Here is a 7,305-nt window from a genome sequence, read left to right on the forward strand (position 1 = left end):
CCCTCTACCCCAAGCTGCTGAGACCCCACCTGGAATACTGCATCCAGTTCTGCAGCCCCTGTTACAGGAAAGATCTGGACATGCTGGAACATGTCCAGAGAAAGGCCATGAAGATGAGCAGAGGGCTGGAGTTCCTCTCCTATAAGGACAGACTGAGGGAGTTGGGGTTGTTCAGTCTGGAGAAGAGAAGGCATTGAGGAGAGCTTCTTGTGGCCTTCCAGGATCTGAAGGTGGTCTATAAGAAAGCTGGGGAGGGACTTTATAGGGTGTTAAGTAATGAGTAGGGGGGAATGGAAAAAAAACCAACCTAGAAATTGGTAGATTCAGATTGGATGTTAGGAAGAAGTTCCTCCCCATCAGGGTGGTGAGACACTGGCACAGGTTGCCCAGGGAGGTGGTGGAAGCCTCATGCCTGGAGGTTTTTAAGGCCAGGCTGGATGTGGCTGTGAGCAACCTGCTGTAGTGTGAGGGGTCCCTGCCCATAGCAGGGAGGTTGGAACTAGATGATCCTTGAGGGTCCCCTCCAACCCTAACAATTCTGTGATTCTATGATATTGTACTAGAAACCCAGAGTACCTATATCCCCCTAAAAGAACATTTTGCTCTTTTTTTCATCAAGAAATAGGAATATTTCCTACTGTAACTGCTCAATATGGTCTCCCATCACCATATAAAATGTACTCAAACTTTTAATTGCATCTTACCTTAACTAAGTTCCTTTGCAGAGTAACAGTCATTCAAGACTTCTGAGGCCTAATATATACAAGTGATGAGCTGATTTAAGAAATGCAGCTGCTCTCAAGACTTACTTTTTAACCTTTCCCTCTGTATCAGGCGTGAATTTCATTACTTTACAATGCATGAGTATTTATTTCAGCACATAAAATAGCTGGTTCTGAAACTGCAGCTGCTGCTAAACTTCATCATGAATTCATCAGTACTGAAGAAACTGGGCTTTACAGCAGGATGCAGCTCTCCTGATCCATTTCTGGGCAGGGGACAGATCCACAACACATTGCCCCATATGCCCATCCACATCTGAAACAGGCTCCAGAGTTTGCATACAGCCTGTGTTTTATAGATTGTAACACAACAGAATGAGTGAGAGTGAAAAAAAGGGGGCAACTACAGGCTGAAGGTAAATGAATAGAATAGAATAGAATAGAATAGAATAGAATAGAATAGAATAGAATAGAATAGAATAGAATAGAATAGAATAGAATAGAATAGGATTAACCATGTTGGAAAAGACCTTCAAGATCATCAAGTCCAACCTATCACCCAACACCATCCAATCAACTAAACCATGGCACCAAGCACCCCATCCAGCCTCTTCCTAAACACCTCCCGTGATGGTGACTCCACGACTTGAAAGAGAAGAGAAAAAGCCTTCACACAGGTGCTCGTCCTATCAATCCTCTCTAACAAATCTAAACTCTCCCAGTTCTCCCTGATTCCTACCAGCAAAGAGTGTGCAACCTCTACATTGCTACATTGAGTGTATAAAGCCTTTTGCAAACAGAACCCTTTTTTTAAGTTGAAACATTCTTCTTTCCCTATTCTCAGAATATCAGCCAGTTAAAGTGGGCAAAGAAGTCAGACCTTTGTAAAACAAAAAGCAACCCAAAGCAGTCACTCCTTAACAGCTCTTATCCAAGACAAAAAAGCCATTACATTGTTAAAATGAGTAAAATGCTATAAGCCTTAGGCAGCAAAACTTTAAAACCAATGTTTTGTGGTACATAAAGCAATTATAGCTTGTCACTTTGCTAATAACTGACAAGTCTCTACATCATTTTGAAAGCTCATAATGTGTGCTCAAAACTATTTCAGATGAAAATTGGACATTGTCACTGGAGTATTTTTGGAATACAAAGAAAAACGTTTTGCACTGTGAAAGTGACAGAGCACTGGGGACAGGCTGCCCAGAGGGGATGTGGAGTCTCCTTCACTGGAGACATTCAAAACCCAGCTGGACATGTTCCTGTGTGACCTACTCAAGGGAGGTGATCCTCCCCCCCTCTACTCAGCTCTGGTGAGACCCCACCTGGAGTACTGCCTCCAGTTCTGGAGCCCCTATTACAAGAGGGATTGTGGAGGGTGGCTGGAAGGTGTCCCAGAGAGAAGGGCCACAAGGATGATCAGAGGGCTGGAGCTCCTCTCCTATGAGGACAGACTGAAGGAGTTGGGGCTGTTCGAGTCTGGAGAAGAGAAGGCTCCAAGGTGACCTCATTGTGGCCTTCCAGTATCTGAAGGTGGCTTACAGGATGGCTGGGGAGGGACTGCTCAGGATCTCAGGTAGTGATAGGACTAGGGGGAATGGAATGAAGCTGGAGGTGGGGAGATTCAGGCTGGGAAGGGGAGGAGGAAGTTCTTCCCCATGAGAGTGGTGAAGCCCTGGAATGGGTTGTCCAGGGAGGTGATTGGGGCCCTGTCCCTGGAGGTGTTTAAGCCCAGGCTGGACGAGGCTCTGGCCAGGCTGATGTAGTGTGGGGTGTCCCTGCCCGTGGCAGTGGGGTTTGGACCTAGATGATCCTTGTGGTCCCTTCCAACCCTGACTGATACTATGATACTACTACCAGGTGATCCTGCTCTGGCAGGGGCGTTGGACTGGATCATCTTCTGAGATCCCTTCCAATCCCTAACTTTCTGTGATTCTGTGTGACTTCCAACTTAATTTGGCTGACTTCAAGCTGTTGGTTCTTATTTTTACTTCTGTTCTCTAGATGATGAAACTACCTATTAGTACATTTCTGCTCCCCACATGAATAGGGTAAATTGTGATCAAATGATCTAACTACACATTTGCTAAACTAAACAGACTGAGCTCAAATACTCATTCTTGTATACCTGGTTTTTAATCAGTTGTTCACCTCCTTTATTACAAAATCAAAGAGCAGAGCATTTTATGATCTAAATGCTCAGACTATACTGACACATTCTCTTAAGACAGCAGAGTAGATCAAATTAATTCCTTCTTCCATTAATTTCCTAAAACACTAATTTGTTGATGCAACTCTATTCCTACATCCCCATTCATCTGGACAATCAGCTGTTCTGCACTGTTGCTTAACCACACAACAGCAAATTAATAGGATGTGTTTTCTAAAGAAAAAGGCAGACTCTGAGCAATACTCTGCTTTAAGAGCCAGAGCTGTTTCGTTCCAGAGGCTACTTAAATTCTTCTGACAGCTGCTCAATAAATAACTTGATTACTTACACTCTAACAGACACAAATAGAACTATTTGAAGATTGGTGAATGAGAGAATGGTTTACCAGAGCCAGACCCATTCATTTTTAAGACAAAAACTAACCCACTGTCTGCTTCAATAGCTCTGATGTTTGTATTATTTTATGCTAACATTAACTGCCCTAAAGAACCCTTAACAAACAACATCAACCATGTATCTGGTAGGAATCTTGCAATGCTAATGATGCCTTAAAAAAACAACCAACACCATTTGAAATGTTATTCCAAACTGTGAAGTAGTCAAACAAGTGAGATCACTTCTATTTACGTTCAACAACTTGTGCTGCCCTGGCTCATTGGAACATGGAAAAATTTCCAGTATTTAGACAATAGCATCCTTTAAGCCACTTTTCACTGGCCTTTAAATCACCATCATTTACTCTCAATAACCATTAACAAGGACAAAAGTGAAGACTCAGTGAAAACAGCATTTCCTACTCAGCCTCCACCTTAATGAAGAAGTCACTTCTGAAAAGTGACACTACCTTCCATTTGTGGAGCTGATCTCATCTGCTGAACAGGAACCAAGGAAACAGCTCAATTTCTGTTACAGTGACACAGTAGTTCCTAATGCACAGAGCTGCAGTCCCAATGCCAAAAAGACGTAGAAGCTTCTCTGAGGCCATTGCCATCCACAGGCCACACTTTCAGTTATCTTTCATGACATTAGCTTCATTGTAAAGCTTTAATGCAATGTACCAACCATGCTTCAAATGACTGAGGTTACAACTGTCTTCAAGAAGAATTTCATTTCAGTGCAATCTCAGAATCACAGAATTAAGCAGGTTGGAAGAGACCTCAAGATCATCAAGTCCAACCAATCACCCAACACCATCTGATCAACTAAACCATGGCACCAAGTGCCCCATCCAGTCTTTTTTTAAACATTCCAGGGGACAGTGACTGCACCACCCCTCCCTGGGCAGCCCATTCCAATGGGCAATCTCTCTTTCTGGGAAGAATTTTTTCCTCACATCCAGCCTAAACCTCCCCTGGTGCAGCCTGAGACTGTGTCCTCTTGTTCTGGTGCTGGCTGTCCAGGAGAAGAGACCAATATCCGCCTGTCTACAACCTCCCTTCAGGTAGTTGTAGAGAGCAATAAGGTCACCCCTGAGTTCCTCCTCTCCAGGCTAAGCAACCCCAGCTCCCTCAGTCTCTCCTCATAGGGCTTGTGTTCCAAACCCCTCACCAACTTTGTTGCCCTTCTCTGGACACATTCTATCACTAATTACCTGTGAGAAGAGACCAGCAGCAGCCTCTCCACAATGTGCTTTCAGGTAGTTGTAGACAGCAGTGAGGTCTCCCCTCAGCCTCCTCTTTTTCAAACTAAATAGCCTCAGCTCCTTCAGTCACTCTTCATAGGATATATTAAAACACACTATCATCTCATCTTTATGCTCTGAAACATTGAGGTGGTGGAGTCACCATCACTGGAGGTGTTCAGGAGACTTTGACAGGGTGCTTGGTTGCATGGTTTAGTTGATTAGGTGGTGTTGGATGATAGGTTGGACAGGATGATCTTGAAGGTCTCTTCCAACCTGGTCTGGTCTATTCTATTCTATTCTATTCTATTCTATTCTATTCTATTCTATTCTATTCTATTCTATTCTATTCTATTCACACCTTCCTTTCACTTTCAGTTTTCCATTTTAAGACCTATTTACCCTATTTAGAAAGCTATTAATCAGAGGCACAAAACTATGGAGTTAGAATACCCAAGCTAGTGTGATTTCACTGGGGTTTTTCCTTCTTCTGGAAGGAAACACAGAAACAACTGATTTATTTTTTTTCCCAAAGCTACTATATCTTGTATTGGAAATGCAACAATGAGACAATGTTGGACTGCTGAGTAATGAGAGCATTTTGAACAGAAAAAGCTGCTGAATGTGTAAGCAGGGGATTTGGGTGGTGCCAAAGGACGTGCAATAAATGTACAGAAAACGAGAGCTGGAGAAACTCCAGTGTAAGCACACCCCTAAAGGAAAACATCCTTTGGGCATGGGCTGGGATATACACAGAATGAGCTAATAAAGCACTGCAGTGTTTCCAAGTAACTGGTGTCTCCTCTCAACTACCTGCTGGTACCCTCAATTTGCAACATCAGGAGATAACAGTGGGAATTACTGGGGACTTGGGAAAACCTCTCTGCACACAAGAAGAAAGTAAGATAAGTAAGATTCTTGCATCTCTAGAAAGTTTTAGTGCATTTTTAGCCAACACCAAATGCTTATCAGCCATCAGCCAAATGCTTATTGCCATGGGTTAGCTGTTTGGGTGGGTTGGATTGGTTGATGGGTTGGATGCGATGATCTTGAAGGTCTCTTCCAACCTGGTTTGGTTTATTCTAAATAATAAAGGTTTATTTCTAAATCTGTAACAGTTCTTTGCTGCATGCTACATCCCTAATGCTGGTGATTCCTCTTTGTAAATACATGCAGCAATACCATTCCTTTTTTATCCCATGATATCTGGAAGTAAGCCCTTCCCCTTTACACAGCATAGCCCTAGCAAGGAGGAAGCAGCACACACTTTTTTTCTTAGTCCTTCCCAAGAAATTAATTGAAAGTTTAGATAGCACATGGAAGAGCAAGAGGACAGCCTGTGACTGCACACACTTCACATCTCCAAGAAGAGCTAACAGCTGCAGCAAAGCAGAAGGCCTTCTTTAAGTGTTTCTCCATAGAGCCATGTACCCTACTGAGCAGTCCCTGCAGTGCTTGCCCTGGGGAGCTCTAAAGGGTTTCAGAATAAGGACTTCTATAAAATCTGAAAAGCTGCCATCCAGAATGCAAACAATTCCACAACTCCTCAGCAACATCAACCTCAATGTTAAATAGACATTTAGCACCAGTGCCTAGTATAGAAATACACAGCAAAGAAGTCACAGCTGATGAAGCTGAGAATCATCATCTGACCTGAGCTGTGCAGTGAAACAATGCTCATTGCTAGAAAGTGATTTCTATGAAGCTGAGAATCATCATCTGACCTGAGCTGTGCAGTGAACAATGCTCATTGCTAGAAAGTGATTTCTATGAAGCTCAGAATCATCTTCTGACCTGAGCTGTGCAGTGATACAATGCTCATTGCTAGAAAGTGATTTCTATGAAGCTGAGAATCATCATCTGACCTGAGCTGTGCAGTGTACAATGTTCATTGCTAGAAAGTGATTTCTATGAAGCTGAGAATCATCTTCTGACCTGAGCTGTGCAGTGAACAATGCTCATTGCTAGAAAGTTATTTCATTTTAACTACTTCATAGCATAACTACTTCATAGCATCCATGGAATTGGTGTCCCACCTCTCTGAGACCCCCCTTGGATGACTCAGTACCCCATGAGACAAATCTATAACTCTGATCTTTTCCCTGTCAGTCTAAAAACATGCCTGACACAAAGTGAGCACAACAGCCTCAGTAAGCAAGCTGTGGCTCCTCCTCCATTTCTAACCTGTCTTCATGAAAAAAACAGACCATTTATTCTCCACAGATAAAGTAGTTTCTCAGCATTACAGTTTCTGGCCTTAAACTGGCTGCACTGGAAGATTTGCCTCACCTCCTGCAGTAAATCAGACTCATTGATCCAAAGAGATGCCTAGGAATAAAGTAGAACACACGTCATGGGCAGTGATGTCCTAGCCAGAGCCCTGGGGCAGAATGTGGGGCAGCTGAGACTGACAGTAGAAATACATTCATTATTACTAAGTATGCTTCTAAGGATTACAATGAAACTGTCCTTTTCCTGAAAGCCACAACAAATTATGAGAGTGTGAGACACTGTGAGAAGCTGGCATTGATACACAGAGGATCACTAATTGCAAGAGAAGTATTTGGATCTTAAAACCAAAATTACCCACCTGCTTTATACTGAGGCATCAGCATCAGTGCTACATCTCACTTTGAGCACCCTCTTAGGGGGTCTGACACCACTAGAATCATCCACAAAGGAATTCACCATCTCTGAAAATTCAAGTTCCAAAGAATGATCAGACACTGGGAAAAAAAATCTTGGGCCATTCTCTCTGTTCATGTGACACAAGCTGTCACTTGTCTGTGTTG

Source organism: Melanerpes formicivorus, unplaced genomic scaffold, assembly GCF_026170545.1.
Source record: "Melanerpes formicivorus ecotype bairdi unplaced genomic scaffold, bMelFor1.0.p_v2 SCAF_2, whole genome shotgun sequence".
NCBI lineage: Eukaryota > Metazoa > Chordata > Aves > Piciformes > Picidae > Melanerpes > Melanerpes formicivorus.